Source organism: Lepidothrix coronata, unplaced genomic scaffold, assembly GCF_001604755.1.
Source record: "Lepidothrix coronata isolate B3197 unplaced genomic scaffold, Lepidothrix_coronata-1.0 Scaffold110, whole genome shotgun sequence".
Lineage (NCBI taxonomy): Eukaryota > Metazoa > Chordata > Aves > Passeriformes > Pipridae > Lepidothrix > Lepidothrix coronata.
This window is the reverse complement of record NW_016690290.1, coordinates 359412-384570: the sequence shown is the minus strand read 5'-3', so window position 1 is coordinate 384570 and position 25159 is coordinate 359412. Positions and strand designations below refer to the sequence as shown.

The 25159-nt window shown below is 37.9% G+C and overlaps 1 protein-coding gene across 1 annotated transcript in view; it reads left to right on the top strand.

Moving 5' to 3' along the window:
* ESRP2 (epithelial splicing regulatory protein 2) overlaps positions 1-25159 on the top strand; it is a 179431-nt gene that overhangs the window by 11972 nt on the left and 142300 nt on the right. Inside the window, exon 3 of the mRNA XM_017824396.1 lies at positions 1410-1502. The gene's annotated coding sequence lies outside the window, so the exon portion shown is untranslated. The remainder of the gene's footprint in view (positions 1-1409; positions 1503-25159) is intronic.

The following is a 25159-nucleotide window of genomic DNA, read 5'->3' as shown; positions in this document are numbered from 1 at the left end:
CGGGCCGGGCCCGAGCGAGGGGCCGCAGGGCCGGGGGAGTCCCCCGGGACAGGGTCCGGCCCCGCCGCCCCCGAGCTCAGCCCGCCCGGCGTCCGCCGCTGCCCCGCACCGGGTGCTGCCAGTGCGGGCTGCGCTTTGTGCGGAGACTGCACGAAATATTTGACTCTGTCCTTTTTTGTTTGTTTCCTTGGGGGAAGAAAATGCTTCTTTTCATTACAGTGAAGCACAAAATCTGTGAATCTGCAGCCTACAAATAAGACAAATTGAATGTGTGTTGTCTTGGACATGAATTACATACCTGTACATTAATCATTAATAAAAAAAAAAAAAAAAGCCAAGTCAATGAATATGAGAAGTACTATGTTTCTATCCAGAACTGAGAATCTCCAATAACATGGGAACTGGTGTGAGTCCCATCAGTTCCATGTGAGTCCCTGCTTTTAAACAGTTGCCTTACTGCTCCCAGCAATTGTCTTTCTGGCTTTTTCTGGTTTAATACATGATATAGTAACATGGGGAGCAGTTACAAAATGTTTGGCTCTGTCCTTTTTTGTTTGTTTTAGTTTTTTGGGGTTTTTTTGAGGGAAAAAAAAGCAATGTTAAAAAGTCCTGAGAGTTGTGCTGCCTCCTTCCCTCACACCAAAATTCAGAAGAAGACACATGTGGTCAGCTAAACAGAGGTAGGATTCTTCCTCATCAAAAGCAAAGTACTGCAGAAAACACAGCAAAAAAATACTGTAATCCAACTGGAGCTGGCTTTTAGAAAGGCATCTCTAGTACTAATGTTTATATAGGGCTTTTCAGGTAGTTATGAAGCATTTTGTGAAGCAGGATGTGTTATTAGTTAACTTACAAATAAACTGGTACAGTATTTCCAAACATTTTCTCTTTACTTGCTCATCAAAAGTCACTATTCAGTGTAGTTTTAAATTAGAAGTTAATTTACACTTTTGCTAATGACCACAATAGGAGAATCTTTCAAGTGTTGTTTAAAAGAAAAAAAAGAGTTACAGTTAACAGGTAAATTTAGAAGTTTGAGCACTAACCTATCTGCCCCTGAATTACGTGGCATTGAAAGGTGCTGAAGGCTTTGCACAGAGGATCCTGTATGTTCTAGTTCCATGAATGCCCCTGCTGTTGATGCTTTGAAACCCTGTGGTTCAACCATCACCCTCATCTAGGAGAAGATTTTTAGCAACTGTGCTGCCAGCTTTAAAGCACTGTGACAGAAAGCTGGGGCAGCCAAATTACACTGGGCGGTGTATTTTATGTCTACTCTGTGAGCAAAGCCTCCCTTTGGGTTGCCTTCATCCACATGTGGTTTATCCTAAACTAGTCATGCAGAAGTTAGACTTACTGCTTCTTTTTTCAATGGGTAGGTATTGTAGTGATTTCTTGCTCCCTTTCAGATGCTTTCTTAGATATAACAGGTTTGCTTGATAGCAAATGGATCACACAGCCACACCCTACTGAGAGTTCATTTCTGCAGCCATCCTAAAAAGGTGAGACGTTGATACTGATGTTACATGTTGCACAGTGATTCTTGGATTTAAAGTGCTGTCAGATCTGTGTTGTAATGGATGCCTTATCTGATCTGACGTTCTATGCCACCAGCATGCTAACTGGATCACAGCATAAGTCTGTGAATATGTACAGCTGTTTGATAATTATTCTCATCTCTGCTACATGCTGACTACTAAATTGCTTCCTGAAGTACCTTCCCCAGTGTTTTCACAAGACTCACTTAGGTCAGAATTATGTATTCTCGGTTCCCTACCTTGCTGAACTTTTCAGCATGAAAAAGTGGTAGCAAAGTACAGTAGGGAAGTTTAAAACAGCATTTACCTCATTACAACTTTTGTTTGACTGAAACACATTGCAGGTGTGGAAAGTATTTATGAAATTATGTGGCAAATGGTTCCCTCTGAATAATGACTCTTGATATTATTAAAAATGTGTTCTTGGTATAGTAAAGAACAAAATAATGGAAAAAAATGTCTTCCATTTGTCACTTCCTTCACATTCAAGTAACAATAGAAGGTACCTCAAAGCTGAGGCTTTACTGTGCAATCTGGCTCCCTCTCCAGAAGGCACTGTCAGACAGTGGGAAACCTGCCCTGACAAAGAGCCTGCCTGAGGTAACTCTAGAGCTCAGGAAAGCCTTCAGTAGTGTATGATCCTGTAGGGCCTTCCCAAACCACAAGACCACAAATAAGCAAATGTTTTGGTGCTAGTGTGGAGAACAGCCAACACTACTCCCTGCTCACTTCTCTTTGTTTCTCCACCCCATTAGTCTTAATGAAGCCAAGTTTGTTCTTTTGTTAGCTGAAAAGGTCCTGCTAAAGCAGTAACCATTTTCTGCTTTGCAAAGCAGAAAAATTGAGATATAGAAACATCCAAAATGCTTTCAGAATAGTTGTGAGCAATCTAAATATATTTGTTCAAACAGTAACAGTTCAGATTGTCTTTCAATTAAAGGATTTAATGACGGAAGTTATTTCATGCAAGTTGCAGTAACTTAGTTAATCCAAGCCTCCTCTTTCATACCTGCAGTTCTGAACTATGACTTTTTGGGCATCAGAACAGGAGAAGAAGCATTACTTTGCTTCCAAGTTCACACAGAAATTCCTGAGAACTCCCTTTTAAACTGGAATTAGGGCTGCCTAGGATGAGTTTGCTACAGTTACACTTGGTTCCATACAGAAGTAAAAGTGAAATGTCTTTATCAAAACAAGTATGAAAAGTTCTTCAAGATCTTACATATGCAGCCATCAGCCATTTGAGTACAGCTGAATAACTGGATCCATGCATCCTGGTTTCTGCTAACAGCAGCTGTAGTGTGCTGTTGTCAGCAGCAACCAGTCTGCTTACCCTGCAGACAGTGACTCCCATTTTCCTGCACACATAGCAGAGATTTAGGGAAACCGAGACAGAAGATTAAATTCCTCCCCAGTTTCAGTGAAATCCCTGTGTTTGCCTCAGTAGGTCATCTGTCTTCTGAAGGAAAGCAAGAAAAGATTACTGATGTTATTTTCAACAGATACCTCAATGTGTTGCTTCTTTCCAAGTTTTGTACATCCAAATTCTTATTGATGGGCTTAGTAAACATTTAATTAGCCGTACTGAAGGATAACTAATCATTCTGTCTAAGGGTTGCCCAATTATGCTTTCGAAGGTTTTCTCTTATTAAAGGAAAGAACAGCAGATGTGATGATTCACCCTCACTACCTCCATTTTCTCCTCCTCTGTGAATTATAACCATAGAGGCTCAATGTTTTCTTTGCCTTGCAAAGAAATAAACTGACGAATTAAAATAAAGTAAGAATGATTTCTTAAGTAGATAACAGAATACAAAAGCAGAGGTTGTGCCAAATGTTGTAGCTAAAATAAATGGCACAGTAAAAGCCTCATAAAATTGAAAGGATATATAACAGAATAAATTCAAGGTATTTGCTCAAAAATACAACTACTTTAAAAAATTCATAGATACAACCTTGATCTGCCCTTAAGTAGTCACTATCTAAATAGGGATTTGAGATTATTTTTAGACCTTCCAGTTCACATAGAGAGTACTGAAAACTGACTTGAGGTGTCTTGCATAAGTCTTTCATGATTCTGCCATTTGAAGTTGTGTTTCATCAGTGAGAAATACCATGGCACAGTATTCTATGTGTGTCATTGTAACACTTTTTTTACCACTGTTTCAAGTGTGGATGTCAACTGCACAGATAAAATAGACTGAACTGAGAAAGCAATTGATTTTAAAGCATCAGTTAACAAACCAGGAGCAAAAAAGCATGAAATAGTTGTAAATGTACAAGATTTCAGAATTATGACAGGGAAATGTCAGACAGTAATGCTAAAAGGCATTAATTAGACAGTCCAATCTTTTCTGCTAATTCTCAAAAATTTGGAGATTCCATGGCACGGTGACCAAGATATTTTTTAGTTATGATATGATTTGATTGTATACTTTCATCTATTAGTATCCACAGTAGGAAATCAATTTTTCCATTGTAACTTTGTGCCGTGGCTTCCAACACTCTCCCCATGGAGCCTACGTGAAGAGAGAAAAACTTGAGACAGGAAGATTTTTTTCTAAGACAGAAAACCTGTGCCTTATTCATCATGAGGCAGCTGTCCTTTGTGTAAAGAAAACTGACTATACTGACCTGCCATCAATGAGGAAGGATAAAGGGTTTCATAATGGCTAAACTGTATCTGAAGGTATTAGGAGGAGTTGCTCAAGAAAATGAAATTGGGTTCATTTTCCATTGATAGTTAATTGTATTGATAAAGACAAATATTTCACTGACATGGTCCCCAAAAGGCAAGTTTGCTTATTCTGCTGCTGCACTTCTAGTTTAACTGCTCTAGCAGAGTGGCATTTCAAGTCTCTGTTTCTGAAGGGCAGGCAAACACGGCATGGCCCTGCAATTGGATTTACTAAAAGGTGTGTGCTAATTAAACACTGAATCCTTAAAAGTAAAAATAGTTAATTCAGCTTCCTAAATTCAGTCAGAATAATGCCCATAAACCCTGGCATTCACAATTACTCAGATTTGCTTCAAAAGACAGCAGCAATTGCTTCTAAATTCAGCTTCCCATAAAGAGCTGAAGGCCTGCCATGTACAAAACCACTACTGCAGCCTTGCAAAATTGATTTTAAAGTACTTGTTGGACCACACAACCAGAAGGCAAGTTACCATAGATTAAGACATGAAGACATCTAGTAGTTGACAGTTTGTATTCTCATTTGGTATTTATGGCACATGAAGTTAGCTTGATTGCCCATAATTTACAGAGGGAATTTTTTATTGGTATGGATGAGAATTATCTTTCTTTAGCAGGGAAAAGAATGCAATACTTTTAATCTAAGAATATCTTTAACCTTGTTATTTCTAGTACAACGTGTTATTTAACATTTTATTTCCAGTGCAACCTAAAGGAAGAAAAAATGACACCCCCTCAATGGCTGAGTGCAGCCCAACAAAGCTTTCTTCAGGCCACCACCAAAAATTTCATTTTAATCACTTTTATGCTCTTAACTACAAACTTTTTATCAAAAAGCAGTATGTTGTTGAAATGTTTCCTTAATATAAATTTCAGTCAAATCAACTATTTAGAGCAGCTTGCATTTAGAAAATGTTGAGAGTTAAAAATAGCATAATTGAAGCAACTTTCTTGTACTTTTTTTCACTTAATATTTCTCTCAGTTCTCAGAGTTTACCTGCAAGACAACACTATCACAATTTAGGTAGCTATCATCAGATATCTAGTACTAAAAAAATTTACTGAGTTCAAAATCATAAGAGGTTTTGTTACCTCTTATAAGATGACCAGGGTGGGTGATTTATCCAGCATCTGGATGATATCTTTAGGGAACGAGATGTTCTGCAGTTTGCAGGTAGGTTGTTTTACCTTATCAGCACTGGAAAACAGTCTGAAATCTTTATTTTCTTCTCTTTCTTGACCTTTATTTCTCTTATTTGTTCATTATAAATCTAAGAAATCTCATTTTAAAGCCCACTTGACAAGTATCTTGAGATCTTTCTAGATCCTAATGGAAAAACAGGTAAAAGGGAAGGATTAAAATCAGAGAGTCACTATGGAAAAACCCATTAGGTTGAAGGCACACAATCCATCATTATGTTCCAAGGCAGAATGTACAAAAGGCAACAAAGCAGGAGTCAAACATTTATTTTCAGTTTCAGATCTTTTTGTTGCTCAGCAAATTGAATAATTATGGTTGGATCTGCGATTTTTAAGCAGTGTAATTATCCAGACTAGTAAACTGTGCTTCAGATTTCTGAAAGAATGGGTATCCTTTTTCGAGTTCTACTGGCCAGAATAATTGCAGCTTCCAGTGAGCAACAGGAGACAAAGATTGCTTTTGGTCTTGTCCCAGTAAACAGAAACATCCGGGCATCTCATGCTTTTGTTCAGTGAACAAGTTTAATGACCTGTAATAGACACTACAGACTTGTTTCTCTGGGCACTCAAAATGTCTCTGGTTATTGATCCTCCTGTTCAGAGCAGTACACTCATCTGTATTCCTTCTTGTTCACTGCCCATCCTTGGGAATGCAGAGATTCCTTATTTGATTTATGGAACATAGAAAGGGCCCTAGTGAAGGGACCACTCCCCTTTATTTTAAGAAACCAAAACAAACCAGGATCAGCACGTGCTGAGTACATGAAATGCTCTGACAGCACAGTTACTAAATTTAAGGATTTTTCTGGTTAGTTCTTTGTACTTTGAGTGCTTACTAGTTTATGTTAATTTTTTTTAAATGCTAGTCCCTTCTTGATTTTTGGGCTTGCCATTAAATCAGAATTGAAATTAGTACCAAGTAGTAGGTACAATCTCCTAACTTGAGTTTTGGCAGTTCTTTCCCCTTGCATAGTATTGCCAAGACATTTCAAGATAATGGACTACCTTCCCCTTAGGGCTCACATTTTGTTGATTATTTTCCTTCAGTTTTTAATGTCTGAATTTCCCTTGTAGAGAGAAGGTGTATGCACAGCTTCTGTTTAAAGCTTGAGAAAATAACATTACAGCAAAAATTTGACAGCATATCTAAGAATTTGTCCTTAAGTCTGACTTGAAAGCTCTCCAAATCGTGGTTAATATTGATTTTTCTGGATAGCACAGTGGTTGGGGAACTTAAATGTACCTACAGATCTGTCACTCATAACTTGGAAATGTAAGACTATAGAGAAAGTGGATCGTTGAGGTATAAAACAAAAATGAGTTTGGGTTTTTTTTTAATGAGTGAATGAAGTGTATTAACAGGTCAGATATTTTAATGTAATGTAGGAGATCTGTGGCTTTTTAAACCTGCTGAGAAATTGTTCTGAATTCTTTGAACATGATACATTTGTTAGATTGTTACTTTCGATATTTCCGAAAAGTTTAGTTTTATAGGCATAAACATAGGTATTAAAGAACACACCTCACTGCCAGCCATCAGTAAAAAGCCCCTTGTTTTGGAACACATTACCAACTTCAGTCTGTGAGATGTTCAAAATTCTTTTCTGGGGAATCCTGTAACTGATGGGTTGCCACAGAAATAGTGAGTGTTCATTCCGAGATGATTTTTTTAAGTGGTTCAGCAAAATCTCCATTAAAAACCTTCATGAAAGGTTGCTCTCTTTCAAGAATTTAGTGATAAGACATGATTTAATTAAAATTTTTTCTATGATTTTCTAAATTCTGGCCTGGTGTTTTACTTTAGGTAATATTGTAGAGGTAAAATGCTTAAAATGTCCCAAAGTTCAATAGAATTGGTGTCCTGTAACATGAGTAAGTACACGAGAAGCTTTTCAGTTAAACTGCATGAATGAACAATTTGATAAAGGGTTTTCAGTAGTGCCAATATCCAAGAACAATATGAAAGACATTTGGACTCCAAAAGATCTTTGTCTTTTGCTCAGAGAAATGAAGAATATTTAGTTTGTGACTTGCCATTGAAACTTCCCTGTAAACTAAGATTATGAGATAACTTCTACCTCACTTCATGTCTTCCCAGTCCCTGTAGCACTTCTTTGGGGTGTTTTTGGAGCTGTGCAGCAGATCCTGTGCAGCAGTACTGCTTTGTGAGGAAGGGAAGGAGCACAGCCAGGCAGACAGGAGAGGAGACCAGCAGTTCTGTGTCTGACACTGTGCTCTCCATGCTGAATAGACATAGGTTATGATTTGGAACACAGGGAGGAAAAAGCATGATTTAAACCACTTAGCATAAATTAGGCAAAATGACTATGAATACAGAGTTACTTCAAGGGAAGAAAGTGTTTCTTTAATAAAACTTTACCCAAGAGATCTGTCTGTCAGAGAACAAACACAATATGAGAATGTTATGCAAATACTGTGTAAACATGAGATTCAAAGAGAAGACCCTGAGCTTTTACAGGCAGCTTTTAAAAGTACCAAGGAGAAGTTTTAATCTGTTGCTACCCTTTGGAAGGGCAAATTTCTAGCACTGTTGAACTGAACTAATCCATATAATAGCAGGGAAATATTTATCACTGAAATGTGTTATTTCCATAGCATATCACCAGTGCTGTAATGCTAAGAAAGGCTGAAAATTCAGTTTGAATACTTACGTTCAGATTTTGCATCTTTTCACCTCTGAAAAGTGCTTTTATTTGAATGCCTAAGCCAATGTTATTGGTGTACCTACAATGAAATTAGAGCTAGATTTCCAGTTGTAATTTCAGACTTTCGAATGCTTTGATTCTTGGGAGTGCCTGCTGCAACTATTTTATTGTGGATCATTCAGTAATTCTCTAAAAATGTTATCATTTTAATGAGTTGGGCTGGGTCACTTCTAGAAGAGTAGATCTCTAGGCTTGACTTTAGGAACACAAAGTGGAAAACATTGGCCTGGCTCTGTAGTTAATATCTTAGAGGTTTGGTTAAATTGCTTTAAATAATTGGATGTTTGGCCTGAAATTGGTTGTTTCACCTGCTGTGCAAGAGGCCGACCCACACACAGAGTGGGGTATTTGATGTTGTCAGAGAACCTGTTAAAATGTGCAGCATCCTGGGTATGTGAATCTTCTTGTTTCTTCTTTTCACCGTTCCTAGGGAGAAAGTGTGTACCTTTTATCAGATGTGATCTTTTATTGGAATTCCACTCTCTAATGAAACCAGATAATCTCTTACTCCACAAAGTGACTGGACCTTCTCCAGGCCCAAAGCATGTTTAATAGCAGCAAAGACTGAACTTACCCTCTGTGCTGGGACAAACACTTCACAGAAATCAGGAGCTCCAAAACGTTTTGTTGCTTTTTCTCCAAATTGTGTTAGTAAGGTCCAGCCAGTCAAATAAAGCTCTAGGAGATTTGAATATTATCCTCCACAAGGAAAAGTCAGGGAGGTGAATGAGAGATGCTGGGAAATGTTTGTATTGCTTTCTCCTTAAAACAACAACAACAACAGCAAAACCCAGATGAATTTAATTTCTGGCTGACTACCTTTGGCAATGTCTCTTATATCTCACAGGATTATGGATTGTGTATAGTAGCAGTTTCCAGTTTCCACATTAGCCTTAGGAGAAAATTAGATGATCTATAAGTAAATACTGTAAGCATAAAAACTGTGCTGAAGCCTTTCATTATTCATTTGAATTGGAGGTTTTGGTTTTTAGAAGACAACTCCATTGATGTTATGGATGATTTTACTGTTTTGTTTAATGTTTTATTTATGTTGAAGTATAAAGCCAGTTATCATGTTACTTTTTAGTACTAGAACATTAAAATATCATTATTCTTTCTGTGAGCTGTTTGAGAAATGGAAAACAAGTATTTGCCCCTTTCATAATCCTTCAAAAATACTAAATTTGTGGAAGATTTAATTATTTAAATTAGGCAATAAAAAAATTTTGCATAGCATATTTGAAAAGCCAGACCATTAATTTAGATTGCTAATCATAGATCAAGCTGCCTTCATTTGGACATCTGAGTTGGGAAATTTCAGAATCCTTTGTAATTCAAATTGGTTTAATATTGAATAATTGTCATAAACAGTTTACCTTATGAGGTTTTAGTAAAAAAGTTGACTTTGATTCTCAGATTAACATTGAATAAAAGATTATTTCAAGAAAATTTGATCAGAGCATAGATTGTTAAGTAGTACAAGGAGGAGGGAAAGGATTAAAAAACTGATTAAAAAAATTTCATAAAGTATTAGTCCATGCTGAAGCCATATGGTGCCTATCTGGTGAAAAATTTGCTGTAATAAAAAGTCAGAAAAAAGTTTAACAAGATTCCTTAAACAGACTTCATTATCTGCTAAAACAGAAACCTCTGAGTCTCTCCAACAATATTGGAGAGACGAGATGTGATTAACACATCCCATAATGAAGGAAGTCAAAAGATTAGACCAAAGTCAAGAATTGAACAGTTTCTCTATTTCCTTCTATTTTTTTTTGTCAGAAAACAGAAACAAGGCCCAAAACACCCAAAACAAAAACAAAAAAAGAAACTAACAAAAAAATACCCAAACAAGCATTTGTGGCTACTTGGGGTGATCTTGCTTGTTGGCTCTATTGAATTCCTTCTGGTTTTGAAAGGAAGATTTTAGCCTTTAAAGCTACAGGTGCTATGATTTTTTTATTTAAGCTATTCCCACTGAGTGTTTAGTTTTAAAAACTTACTGATTACTGAATTCCTTAATTCCTCTGAGGACACAATTGAACAAGAGAGTCAGGAGGTAGAGGGGTTGTAAACACATGAATTTGGTAGAAATGTCAGTGACTGCTGGCTCGGAATTTGAGGTTAACATTTTTTCTGATATGACATAGTTTTCTCTTCCAGTGAAACATTCTTGGTTTGTACTATCAGAGATTTGTTTTTCAAGTGCCTAAGTACCAAGTTCCTTGCTTTTATCTCCTGCAAGCATTTGAGTGTCTCTTTTGAAACTGTTACCTGTGGTAGGTTCAAAACTACCTCGAGCTGTACAACAGGTGGAAGATCATCTCAGCCTCAGAGTATTGTTTAGGTTAGATGCTCTCTGGAGACTGAAAACTTGCTACAGACTGGATTTCTGTGCTAAACACTTCTGTTCTCCAATACTGACTAAAAGAATATGAAGGTGACATTGAACACCCCAATTTGTTTTTCAGATTTCTTTTTCTGTGTGACATCACCCTTGAATTTCCAATTTAGTATTTTAACAGTTTCACACTCTGTGATAAAAAAATGGATTGCATCAAAAAAACAATGTAATTGGTTTCTTTTGATTTTATGATACTTTCCAAAATATCTTCAGTTAAGTAAAAAATAAAATGGATTTGAACAGCAGGCAAATTGTTATTAAAAGGATTATGAGCTTGTATCTATGCTGAGCATTTGCCACAAGCCATTTAATTGTGAAATTGAGAATGAACAGAAATGTGGTTTTGTTCAAAGCCATTTAAATAACTCTTCATTTCCCTTTCTCAATTTTTCTTTTTTTCCAGTTGTATCTGTACTGAATTCTGACTGAAGAATTGGACTGGGGGCTGGGGGAGGGCAGTTTCACAGGCTGGGAGGGGGCACAATTTAGTCCAGTGAAATTTTTGCCCAGTCTCTCACTAATGGCTTCCTTAAAGGCATATGCTCTGGAAAAGTAACAAGTTAAGCATTCAAGGGAATATGATAGTAGAAGTGCCAGAAATTGTAAGCTATTTAATTACCATTGCCACTGGAGTATTTCCTGCTAAAAACAAGCTTTCCAATACTCAGCTTGTATATTTAAAACTTGGACACTTTTATTATATAATTCTGCAATTCTAGAAGAATTGTTTACTTACAGAACCATAGAATAGTTTGGGTTGAAAGGGACATTTAAGGGTCATCTAGTGCAACTCCCCTGCCACGGGTAGGGACATCCACAGTGTTGGATTTCCTCACATCGATGAGGTGCCAAGAACCTCTTTTGCTAATTTTTATAGACCCTTTGGGGCTGAGCAGTTTTGTAAAAGCAATTTGTCAATTTATTGGACCAGGCCTGCCTAATTTATGTTGTGCATCCCCCTGGATCATTGGTGTCAAAGGTTCTGTCACCATTTTGGCAGATGAGTGAAATATCTTTCCTTCTCAAATGCTTAGAGTGCCCAAGTAACCAAGGGAATTCTGAAGCTTATGCAGAAATAAATAAAATATACTCTTTTGATAATGCTTATGTGCATTTGTTGCATGCGGTATGAAGGTAATTTATCCCAATTTTTGTAAAAGATATGGAATGAGAACTGAAAAAAGCATTAGTTTATGTTACAAAATTTCAAAGCTTTTAGTGTAGAGTTTACTGTAAAGGTTTCTCCTTACTGAGAGCAGGTTCAAAATTAGCCAAAAGAGGTGGACCAACTTTTGGGATTTTCATTATTTATTTTTGTATATTGTGTGCAGAAGATTTTTGTCAAGATATGTATGATTTCTTCATTAAGCTTATCTACCAGCTGGCAGTTTTGGGTTTGTTAATGCTTTGTGCTTTGCATCTTAAAAACCTCATTTTCCATATGTCACCAGTTCGTTTTTTCCAGCTCCCTTCCTCAGGGCTGAACAAGGCATAGGTTCAGAGCAGAGCAGGCAGCACAAAACCTTTCCATCCTACAGGCAGACACCAGGCACAACCAGCAGCCCCACTCAAGTCCTTGCTCTAGAAGATCACTTCACATTTGTGCTCAGTACTGACCCAGGAAGAGAAGAGTCTGGGCCCTCTGAACTCGTCTGAACAAAAGGTTCAGTGGAGTGAATGCTCAGACTGGAGTCAGTCACATCAGCTCTCACTGAAACAGTACCTTTCAGTCTCCTCTGCATCCCAGCCAAGTCCAGCAAATAAAAGCCATCATATTATGTTCTGGTTTAGGAGTTCCCAGGCGGCGTTTGGAGCAGAAGGTGCTCAGCAGTTTGCTGGGCAGCTCCTGCAATCAGGGGCTGTGCAGTCTCATGGCAGAGATGGGGAAATGCAATTTGTAATTATGGGAATCGTAACCGAGAATCAGCTGACTTTCATTTCAAAGACAAACTAGCTAAACACAGTGTCAATTCTGATTTCTATATTTATTTCCTCATCTAACAAAACAGAATAAAAAAGTCTTTGTATCTGATTCTGTCTTCCTGCTATGGGAGGTGCTCTTCTGAGGTAAGGCACCATAGGACAGTGGCTCTCCTGAGTTAATTGGAAAACAACATAGCATGTAAACCATTTCCCTATTTTCTCAATCTGATAAAATGGATTTTCTTTTAATATTCATTATAATAATTGCCATTACCACTAGCTGCATGCTGTGGCACTGGAGAACTGTTTGCTTAGTTACTTAACATTTGTTGGATTTGTTTATGCACCATCCAGTGTCACTTGATATGAAAACTTACCAAGACATATATTTACCTACCATTTAATCTAACTCTGTAGTATAGAAGAGGTACAGAACTAATCATAGGTCATGAAATAAGATAGCTGTTCTTTGTGTTGTTATTAAAACACCAGAATTTTGTCATTAGGCATCATCTGCTGAAACAGATATCACAGGACCAAGAGAAAGTAAATTTATAGTCAGGAGACTAAAAGAAAAAGTGTTGAAAAATACTTGTCCTCTGGAAACACTTCTTAGTCACAGATAGTGAACAACATCAAAGTTTGCTGTTGGGTATTTTTTCTTTGACTCTATTTTAAAATAACTGGGTATGGAAGGTATTTAAGAATGACCTAGCAAGGACAAAGACTTGATAGTGTGTACATTTTTCCAGACAGAAAATTTAAAAATATGCTCTCTGCTTACTGGAAAGCAACCCTGCACAGTTGTCAAGTCCTTTTATTTGTGTTTATTAACAAAAAGAACATGAAGGGGACACACAGCTTCTGCAAATGAAGGGGGCTTTCTGCCACATATCCTTCTTTTCATTCCTTTTTACTGTATCTTGACCACAGTATTTTTTCATAGTTTCTGTGTGCAAAAGCTGTGATAGGACACAACAAATTCTCGTTATTTCTTGAAGATTACTGCCTGTGAGCCAAACATTGATAAGAGCCACTATCAACAGCACACTAAGAAATATAACCTTTCCTGAACTTGAGTTTTGGTTTGACCTCTGATCTCCAAATGATTTGCTTTCAGGGCCTTATTTGTGGCCTCGTTTCTCTGTAGTGTCTGAAATGCCATCAACAAGGAAGTACCAAGGCAAACACACTGTCTGCATGGCCAGGAGCTTGGATGTCAGGAGCTGAGTTTGAATTAACTAAACCAAGGATTTAGATCTGAATTCAGCAGTGAATACCTTGTGTGGGACAAGGTTCCCTCTCCTTTTTACCTCCATGGACACCTGTAAAGCCTTGATTTCATCGTGATCTGCAATGGCTTTGTTTTTCAGGTCAGAACACTAACAGGAAAAACATTAATCTGCCAGCCTTGCTTTTGACAGTAACTCCTCTTTTTACACTAACACAGTGTTCCTAGCTTTGATAGATTTTTATGCCATTGTTTTAGACTTAGGTGTATGCTTCATTAAATAAGGGTTAATTTGGTATTTGAAGTATGCTAGTTGTCTTGCTCATTTCAGAAATTCTGGCTTGCAGGTTAAGTTTCTATTAAAAGGCATAACATTGAAGCTAATCTTCCAGTAAATTAATTAAATAGTTTAATACCATGAGCATTGCTAAAGTTTTAATCAAATAAAATGTAATCTCTGTGCAAAATGTTCCCATCTCCTTTCACTGGAACAGGCTTTGCCTGGTTTTGTGTACTTTTCCTGTGCTGTTATGCATGACCTGCAGCAGGGATCTTCCTGACTGCTACAAGAATCCTCAAGAAACACCTAATTTCAAATATGTACATGGTTACATTATTATGTAGAACAAAATTATTAAATATTCACCTTGTCATGTTTTCCTTTACCCTCCTTTTGCTCACATGCACTCTGAATTCACTTGATATAACAAAACAATCAATCTCTCCAAGTTTGTGGTCGTCTGTCTGATTCATCAAGCTGAAAGACTGCTACAGAACATGGTAAGGATAGCCAAATACAGTTGCTACAGTGTAGCATGAAAGTTATTGCTCTTACTATAACTAAAAGTAGAAAACTGAAATAAATTGAGTTGCTCTGCTGTCTTAAAATGGAGTCGTATGTTTGGGCAATTCATACGCAGGAGCTGGGAAGAGCCCACAAGCATCATGTAAACAGAGATCTGGAGTCTGAGGCCTAAGGTCTTTGCAGCTGAAATAAGCACTTAAGGCAGCTTTGAAACAGAAGTTCACTATTTAAACTCCTAGTGTTGACTTCACTGAGACAATAACGTAGATATCTTTCACATGAGATGGATCTGAGGACTTGTTGCTTTTGTATTACCATGGTTATGGCCTAAGGAAGCTCAAAAACTTGCACAGAATTCAGATTTGGTCTCACATCCTCACTTTTCAGTTTAGAAAGGCCTGCCTTTTCTAAGACGTGCTTCCTGTGAACAGTTTTGTCCAAAACCTTCCCCAGTTGTTTTCAGCCGTGACTTTTCTGGGTTCATTCTTGTCGACAGCCTGGGTTCTGCAGGGCCTGTTCCTTCTGCCACAGTGTTCTCCTCTCACAAATATGGAGAACACCCTTTTACCTCCTCTCTTCAGGGTCCCAGTCCATCCTCTGGTCTGTAAAATATCGCTCCCAGTATAGAGAAGCAGAATTGCTAAATAGTTGAGAAACAGCCTTTAAAGCCTCCTGGAAGACAGCCACTTCTAAACTAACAGAGGAGATGTTTTTTAACTACAGACCCAAATTTTTCCTTTTTGTATGCTTTGTATTACATTAATGTTGTGGGGTTTTAAGAATTGTACATCTTTCACCTGTACAGCAAATGAGGACCTGGAGCCTGCCAACATAACCCTGGTTTGTCTGCAAAGTGGATTCAGAATTCTTGCTCTTTTGAAATCAATGTCTGATATTGGCCAGCACTGGAGACAAGACTGAGCTAATCATAGGCATAATCAGGCTAATATAACAATTCTTGTGTTTCTAGCTTCTGCTCAGTACAGTAAAAATATCATCAGAAAGCCCTAATTTTGAAGTCTTTGCTCAAGTAGATAAGTTAATCCTCTGTGTATAAAATTTCAATTGAACAGTATTTAAGTACTAAAAAATGTAAAATAAAATTTACTAAAACATCAGAGAGCCTGAATAGATCAAAATAGCAGAAGGAAAGGGAACAAGTCCAGTTATCTTTGAAAATCCACTATGCATTATCCTATTTCTTTTTTCAGTTCTGAAATCTACATGCAAATGTATTAGACATAGCTGATATGGGTTTGGATGAGATTAAAATCACTTTCTTTGCATCACTTGGCCTTACTCTGATCTCTGTGATTATATTATGGAAAGTAGAAAGAAACACGGAACAAGAATATCTTAATTTCTTCAGTTTTGCCAACTAGATCTGACAACTGAATGGAAGACTGTTGCAGTTCTTTAGCTTGATTAATTTATGCATGGAAGGCAAATGTATTTTCCATATAGTATCTGACATGAGGATTAAGTATACTGGCAAAGTACAGACCTAAGGATGAAACCTTCCCTGATAAACAGAAGAAAGCTTTGTTTGACGAGAGACTGGAAATAAGGCAGAAATTAAATTCTTACTTTCATCATTCACATGAACCTTTTTAATCTTTATGTGCTGGCTCTTTTTGAGAGGACACTAAACAGTATAGAATCGAGTTTTGGCTTTTGTTTGTTTTTGTCAGCCAGGGTAATTTCCAGAAGAGGTTTTGTAATGACTCAGTAGTGTGAGATTCCTTGGCGTGTAAGGATGTGTAGACAAGCAGCTGTACTAGCAAGAATTCTGATTGAATGAACTGCAGTAACAATTTTCTTGAGGTTAATGTCAAAGGAGTTTTGTAGACTGTTTCTAAGCATTCAGTAGCCAAAGAAACCTTATTAGGTTTCATAGTAGCACTTTGCCAAATCTGCCCACCTAGGGAATCAGGAACACATACTTTCACATGTGGTAAACACGACCTTTTAAAAGATTTCTTTTTTCCCCCCTCTGGTGGGATCACTGATCTCCTACCAGAGAATCTGTGGAATTCATTAATGCATTTTAAAAGCATGGAGAGCATTACATAGAAATGGGCTTTAGTTTTACTGAAGTACAAGTGGACTATAAAATATACAAACCAGTAAGAACTCAGGCTATACTTCCTAGGAGGCTGAAGCCATCTGAGATCACAAGTTTGCAGCCTGCTGCTGTTCTGACATGGATGCACAGGCAGTGCTGGATTGTGCTTTTCAGAAAATTTGTCTTCTTTGGTGAAGACGTAGTTTTCCACTCCCAAATTTGTTAACTGTACGTGCCTGTGCTGGTGGAAGGGAAGGGAGTGAAATAAATAGAGAGAAAGAATAGAGGAGCACATATCTAGCTTGCTTGGAGGGTACATTTTTGTGTCATTTTAGGATTGTGTGTTTATGTTCTGTTTGACTCAGCTTAAGAGGGGACTTCCCTTGAGTGCCAGTGCCAGGTCTGTCCGACGGGCTGGGCACCGACAGCTGGGGAGCTGCATCAGTGTGGCACTGTCCTGCAGCTGGCACATCCCACAGCTGAAATAACTGCAATAGGGGACATGTTTGGGGATGATACTGTGTTGGTTTATGTAGATATAACGCTCTTTAAATCCCAGAGGAGGTTAGAAATTAATCATGTCATGGATAACCTTGGTAAAGCTCCACTTGCTTGCTTGGCAGGTCTGTTCCAGTGCAATAGATTTCTTTAGATCTTTTCATGATGGCAAGTATTTCAGAAGGAAGTTTGTGTTCTTGTTTGCTGTGGCAGCATCACAGGACTGGCTGCTACAGTTTCCCAGGATCTTTCTGGCTGTTCTGGTAGCAGTGTGATACATTGGCATCTTTCTTCCTGCGATATGTGGTCCAGTATTGATTGAAGTAGAAGGGCTGAAGTTCTGCTCATGTTATGACACTGAGTAATTCTCACTTGTAAAATCCCTTTTTCGGTGAAATTGGATAAAGTTTGAGTAGCAACTGCAGTGGCTGATTTGCTCTCAAGGCACCAAAATCCAGCTTGAAACAAACTGACCTGTGGCTAACTACTGTTGAGGAAGACATTTCTACATTACTTTGTATCATTTTACTTCAGTATGCAAGAGTAGTTTTACTGCTCTGCTTTTCCTGTGCTCATGATAATTGTCACCATCTTTGCAGTTATGTTGAGTTTGGTCACATAGAAATGATTGTAAAAGCTTTCCCAAACCAGGGAAATTAAAGGCCTGTGACCACAAAGTACTGGTTTAAGCCAGTTGTTCTTTTTGGTTTGTGGCATCTGTGCAGCCAGCAGCTACCTAGACTGTGTTTTAAATCCTTAGTTTCTTGCTGTTTCTTAAGATTTATTTTTCTATTTCTGAATTTTCTGTCTGTCTGTATAATAACACTTAGCACTTCTCATGGTAAAACCTAGAATCACTGTGATTTTTTAAAGCACAAATTTATCAAGTTAGAGGAGTAATTTCAGAGATGAATGTGGTCCAAAACATCTTTGCTAACTACTGTATTTTGATCTTCTAATTTAAACAATAAAGAGTGAAACTGAGACCACAGGGGAGTTCACCACTAGTTTTAAGGAGAAGCAAGCCTTGCAATTCAGGCCTTCTGCTATAACTAGACCTGTCATTCAGATCAATTATGAGATCTTTAATTTGGACTCTGCGGTGACTTTTATATAATAATGTTTTCTTCGAACTGCATTGATGTGGGTCACTACCAAGCATTAAAAAACAAACCCCAAATCTGAGATGCTGTGGGTACAAAGCACATGCTGAGAGCTGTGTCATGATGGTGTAATTTATGTCTCCCTGGATCTCCTGGGAAATCATAACAAATGAACAGAGAGCATTCAGCTTCTGAAGCAAGAGGGAAGAAGAAGCATCATCCTTCAGTGAACGATGAGAAATGAGGAGACCACACTGTTTTATACCACTGAGCTTTCAGCTCACAGTCGGGCAGCTTCTAGGTTTGTGTGGTTTAGAAACAGAGCAGGAGACCGTCAATATTGAGACAAGCAGAAGAAACCTTTCAAATATGACTCTTGTTCCAATATTGCAAACCCATCATACTTAGATTTATGTGCCCTGTGTTGCACCTTTCATTTATTGGTGAGCTTCCAATTGGTTTATTTCTCAGAATTAAATCTCAAGAAGATGCTTATTTATTGATATTCATTCCAGTTATCTTTGCAGAAAACACGACTCTTTATGTACTGTTAACTCTCAGATCTGTTCCTTTGATGTGATAATTTCAGGTTTGGTCCCAGGTGAATTAATTTTTTCCTTTTCAGTTGAAGGTGTTAGAAAGTCGTGTGAAGACACCAATGTGGTGTGTTTTGGGTCCTATGTTTGCTTTTGTAACAACTGAAAGATCCATTATCAAAACTCAAGCTGAGGCTGCTTCACCAGCAGCTGATAATGAAGGTGGTGTCAGCAGAATCAAGTGGGCAAATCTCACTGTATAAATCTATTTATTTGTGTAGGTATTTATTTCTATATTTTTATAACGTTGAAATGCCTGCCTTCTGTCTGTCTTCCCAAAGTACCACAGAAAGGTTGGTTGGAATGTGATGCTCCAGCGTTCCCTGGAAGGGCACCCTTAGTTTCCTGTGGTCGGTGTCCAGGTTTGTGTCAGTAACTGGAAGCTCAGGAGGCAGTCCTTTGGAGTTTCTTTTTCCCACAGTAAAGGGTACAGCTCATCTAGTCTTGGGTATGTGCACATTTTGGCTCTCTCTGGGTGATGCACACCCAAGTGAAGTGTTCTGTGGTTCTTCTTGACTCTGTGGCACACCTTGGCCAACAGCAGGGGGATGGCAACGTTCTTCCTGCAGGTACTGAAGAAAAAGCAAATGAAGGAGTTCTTGTAATAGCAAACATAATTTGCTGAAATAGGTGCTAAAATCTCTTAAAGCACTTAAATCATCTCTAACTCTGAATAAAGTATTCAAGAGCACAGGTCACAGCACAAGATTGTGCATGTTCTTTTTTTACAGTATAGAAGAAATTTAAATTATTTGCCTACCACTGCAAGTTAACAAAATTCACTGAGTACCCAAGAGCCTGCAGTAAGGTTGCCAATTCTACAGGTATTGCACACACAGTTTCACAAAGGGCTTTGTTTTACTGTTGTGAAGCAAATGAGGATTAGCTCAGTAGTTTGGTAAGTGGTGAGATGAGTTGGAGATGCAGGGATTACTCTGCAGTGGGAAGTTCACTAATTGATTAGAATGTGAAATTGTATCATTTTCTAATATGAAATGGCAGCTTATATTAAGAAAAGCATTTTCTAATATTTGTAGATCTAGAACTTTTAGAAGTTTTTAGAAAGCTTAAACCTTTCTGACTTTAATTCCATTCTCCTCTAGCCGCAAACATGGTTCTGTCAAGAAAAGAACAGTTTATGCCCCTTTGTCAGCGTGCTTTTTTAGTACTTGGTGTTATATATTGAAATTATTTTGGAATTATTACTGACCTCAGGATGAACTGTTCCTTGCCACAGGAACTCATAACTCCCCTATCACGGGGCCTTTGCAGAAACCATTCAACTGTAGTTTGAAATCAAAGCACAGAGAAAAACCTCTTCAGATAAAAATCACATTTGCCAAAAATGCTGCAGGTTCTAGGGATTACACAAGTCACAGTTTGAATTAGTGATGGATTTCTTACTAAAAAAAAAAAACATTGCTTTATTCCCCTTCAGAAAAGTTTCTCAGAATTCCAGATGTTCATCTGCAAAAAACTTTTTAGGGATGTTATAGGTTTAGACAGTTGCCTTGAAGTACAGCAGAATAATGGAGACATTTTCTAGCTAATACTGGTCACAAGAAGGTTATTTTCCTACAGAAATTTTGTGCTTTATCAGCTCTAATTGGTCTAGAATTTCTCCTATCTTTTTAATGCCTTTTAAATTTCTCTGAGCTCTCTCTGGAAGACTGGTCGAGCACCCAAAGGAATGAAATGAGCAGCATATGTTATATCCACGCATTTAAGGACACATTTTATTTAAGATAGATGTGTGCAGTGATGAAATAAAATTACGAAAAGATGTTTCCAGGCACTTCAGAGACCTAAATTGGAGCAAGTTGTAAATTCTGATTAGCTAAGGTGGAATGATTTTACAGCTACATTTGGCTCACTCATAACAGCCCACTTCTAACCTAGGATGTCATTTTTACATCTTCCTCTTACTTTCTATTCACCTGATCCTCATTTTCTGTCAGTAGTTGAGAGAGTACAAGGTATTATTTTGGGTAAAATTTTTCCTGCCTCTTTTACCTCCCTCTCTACCCCAGGTAGCGAAGGCCTGAAGTTTTATGGTATATCTTAAATAAGACTTTAGCTGCTTTCTTTTCATTATACTTCTATAAAGTTTTTGGAATGATAAATTCAGACTGAGAAGCATGGCTGATGTGGACTCCTCTTCAAAATTTATCTTTGAGTTTTTTATGAAATTCATGCAAAAATTGCATGTGACCTAAAAACCAGGAGATTGTGGGAGTGGCGGTGTTAGGATAGACCCACTAAAATTGCTCAAATTCTAGATCAGGTTTAGTTAGAATTCTGGGAAACAAGTAATAAAATAATCATTCCAGTGTTCTGCAGCTTTGCTGTAGAATATTGTACTTACAAAAACAGATGACTAGGCTATTAAGATTTTAATGTGATGAAGTTTTGGAATACAGCAACAAAAGCATGTCTGTCTAATTTTGTATTAGAGTGCAACCTTTGTACATGAAGTTGCTCCTAACCCTTCAATTTAGATTCCAAAACACATACATGTTCAACACAACTATACTCAGTTTTTTACTGTGCTAACTGACCATCTTATTAAACAATACTAAATTTATTGTTAGCATAAATTGTTGTGGTAATCTAGTTAAGATGCTTTTTTCACAGATTTGAATTTTTTTGTTTCATGTTTGCAGTCTGGTTATGGGTACAGTAGATACGTCCACTCAGAAATACTGTGGTGCTCAGGTTCTGACCACTGTGTTCAAGAGATGCCTTCCAATGTGTCCATCACTTGTATTTGGAACATTGAGAACATATGGTTATTAAAATTCCCTAGATCAGTATTTCTGTTGTACAAGTAACGAATCTCCTGTGTAGGAAAAAAATAGTTTAGTGCCTTAATTTTATTTTTTATCTTTCTGCATCCTACCCTAAAGAGTATGCTGTGAAGAGCTGTGGATTCAGCTTCAGCACTTGACTGATTGATTCTAGCTGAAAACTGAGCTGGATGATCAGAATTAATTTATGCTGGAATCTCGCTGCTTCCGAAGGACAATTATGCCAAAGTGGAGATTTCATTACTTTGCTGTTTTCTTCACAGACTGCTGCTGATTAACCAGAACGTTAAGATTTTCTTTCTGTGTCTGATGAAGCTATTTTTGCTTCTTCAAAGTAAAACCTGCTGAGATGAAGTGGCAAAGGCACTGATGATATAAATGGCACATTGTGTCAGCTCTTACCTCAATCAGCTTTAAATAAACATTTGTTTCAAATGGAGAAACAAGTAATGTAAACACAAATCTCAAATTCAGCTCAGCAATGAGCCAGTGCCTGTCCTCTGACCCCTGCTGCCTTCCACCAGTGCCTGTCCTGCCTCCTGCTGCCTTCCACCAGTGCCTGTCCTGCCTCCTGCTGCCTTCCACCAGTGCCTGTCCNCCTGCTGCCTTCCACCAGTGCCTGTCCTGCCTCCTGCTGCCTTCCACCAGTGCCTGTCCTGCCTCCTGCTGCCTTCCACCAGTGCCTGTCCACTGACCCCTGCTGCCTTCCACCGGGGAAACCCCAGCACAGCTATGTCCCATAACTGAGGGACATAGCTCATTTGAGCCTCATTTGAGGCTGTCAAATGAACCTGCCTCCAGACAGCCACTGGTAGAGGATGATCTTACAAAAGGAGAAGGAATAAAATGACAGGAGTTGGAAAATGAATCACGAGCTGGGCAGGGACTGTTGGAAGCAGAAGTAATTTTACTGTGCTGACACTTGTTCCTTAGGAAGAGTGATGGAAAGAGGAGAATTCTATGAACGGGCTGTTTTGGCTAATATGAAGTCTTAATAGAAGACATTGTGAGAGAGGAATTCTGCAAAGGCAGCTCAGTATATGAGGTGAAGGATTATGCTCTAAATTCTGCATACTGTAATGTACTGAAAGGTTGCACAAGTTTAAAGGTTTTTTTTAGAAGAATGTATAATACTTGATCAAACATAGACTAGTCTGACCCTCTGTTATCACACTGGCTTTGTGTGCTTACTGTGCTCTTCTTGACTCCTTAGATCTCCAAGATTTAGCCATCTCTCATCTACACAGACAATTACTTAAAGGCTGCCTTCAGTGTCCTCTTTCAGCTGTGAACAATTTCCAAATTTCAAACAGGGTAAAAGAAGTATCCAGAAATAGAACTATGAGTTAAAAGTGTTTTAAACACTGTACTGCCAGTCACTTCAGTCAGAGATGCTTCACTGTTATTTAATGATTCTTACTTTACAGAAATTAGCATTATACTTTAATATGGAGTTTCAACCCAAATAACTCTCTTTCACTGGTGGAAAGATGTTGAACTCAAATGTTTTTCCCTTCTGTGCAATAGGCCAAATGGGAGTTGTGCATTATTTCTGGAGCAGAGCCCTTAAATGCAATCACTGCTGAGTGGTGATGTTTAATCTGTGGAAACTCCAGCCAGAGCTGTGTCAGCTAAGAACTTTTCCAGTCTCCCAGTTGATCTGTGTTTCAGATGTCTGCCATGCCATTTTGGGAAAAGAGCTATTTCTGGGAAACAAACAAACAAACAAAAAAACCCAACACCCCCCCCATTAGATTATTTTGAAAAAAAAAAATCAAAGAATGCTTTTTTGAAAAAAATGCAGGACTTTTACCATCCCACTGTCTGCCTAGTCAGGCACTTCATTGTTCCAGCTCTGTTGGAAGTGAAAGGGTTAGTTCCTTTTTCTCCTGTAAGAAATGACTGATTTATGTACACCACAGAAGAAAAGTGTGCATAAAGGGTGGGGAGTTGATTTATTTTTTCTTTTTCTCTGCCCTTGGGTTAAATTATATGCCATTAAGATACATCAAAAAAAGAATTTAAGTTTCCAAATTAAAGGAAGCTTGGAGATTAACTTAGTAAGTTTAGGTTCTGGAGTAGTCAAAGCAGCATTTTCCCAGGAAAAGCTTGCTGCTTCCACTGAAGGTAACGGGAATGTTATGAGCCTTTCCTTGGAACACCTTCATTTTCCCCAGTCCATCCTATATACCCTCTGGGGTAACACAGGAGTTCATGGTTTTTTCTCTCTGTTGGCTGCTGAACTGGTCAGTGTGTAGCCAAACAATTTTCACAGTAGTCCATCCCAGCAGTCACTTCCTCACTGCAGCTGAGCAGAACCACCTCACCTAACTCATGACATCTGGAATCACACACAGCGAGGTTTGACTGCTTTGCTTGATCTGTAGTTCCATGTTAAAGGCAAATGTGCTTCTAGAAAACATCAATTTTATCCATAAAAATCCTGAAACCTCAATGCAAAGCCAAATAAACATACTTAAAATTGGGAATACTCTAATTTGTTGATTGTACCAGTACAGTGAAAACCTAGTTGGAAGACCAGCTTGTCATACTATTTATAAAAGTAAGTTGCATTTTGAATCCTTCAACACAATAGTAATGTTTTGGTTTACAAGGCCAAAGGAACTGAAGTTTTTCATATTTAGCACAAATATCACTGAGTTTTAAATGTTTTTAATGGAAAATTATTACATTTTCTCTGTATCCTAAGACATGACTATATAACCTGAGATTACACTGCTTGAATCTCATTTTGTATAAAGGACTTTTTTAAAACAAGGCTCCATAAATTTGAGGATGGTTTAGTCATGGATTTAGACTAAGAATATATTTATAAACTATTAAAATTTAATTATATGCACCAGAAACACTATCTTCATTGTTCTGCTTCATATGATAAACACATACATTATCTTTCTCTATACTGTATTATCTACAAGATGTGATATACTTTCATTGCCACACTTTTATTCAGTGACATTTTTCCTTTTTTCATTTAGTTTTATCTCTAGTCATAAAAGGTAATCTATATTTAATAAGGCTGTATCCAGCCAGGGGATTAAAAATCCCAAAATATTTTTACTCCAGCATGTGCCTGCAGACTTGTGTGTCACTGCATTCAGGGTCAGAAGAGAGAAGGATGTGGTCAGGAGCAAACTGGCCAGTCTTTGATCAGGTGGAATATCACCTGAATCATTTTAAGAGCTGATAGGGGAACGTTTCTTCCCAGACCAAATTTACTTTGCTGAACAAGGCAGCCTACATTAAAATGTTGTTAATAAGTAATATCCTGTCTCAGTCCCTCTCTAATAGCTGTACAGGGAGTGTGGCTTGGAAGTGTTCCATATTAATGTCTAAACATTCCTACTGAGTGTACTGTGAGCTCTAGAAATGTACTTACAGGACAGAAATGAGTGAAGGAGGTGGGAGCTCATTGTCTGCCACTGAACTGCATGCTGAGGAATTCACCATCACTGAGGAATTCATCATCACTGAGGAATTCACCATCACTGAGGAATTCACCATCACTGAGGAATTCACCATCACTGAGGAATTCACCATCACTGAGGAA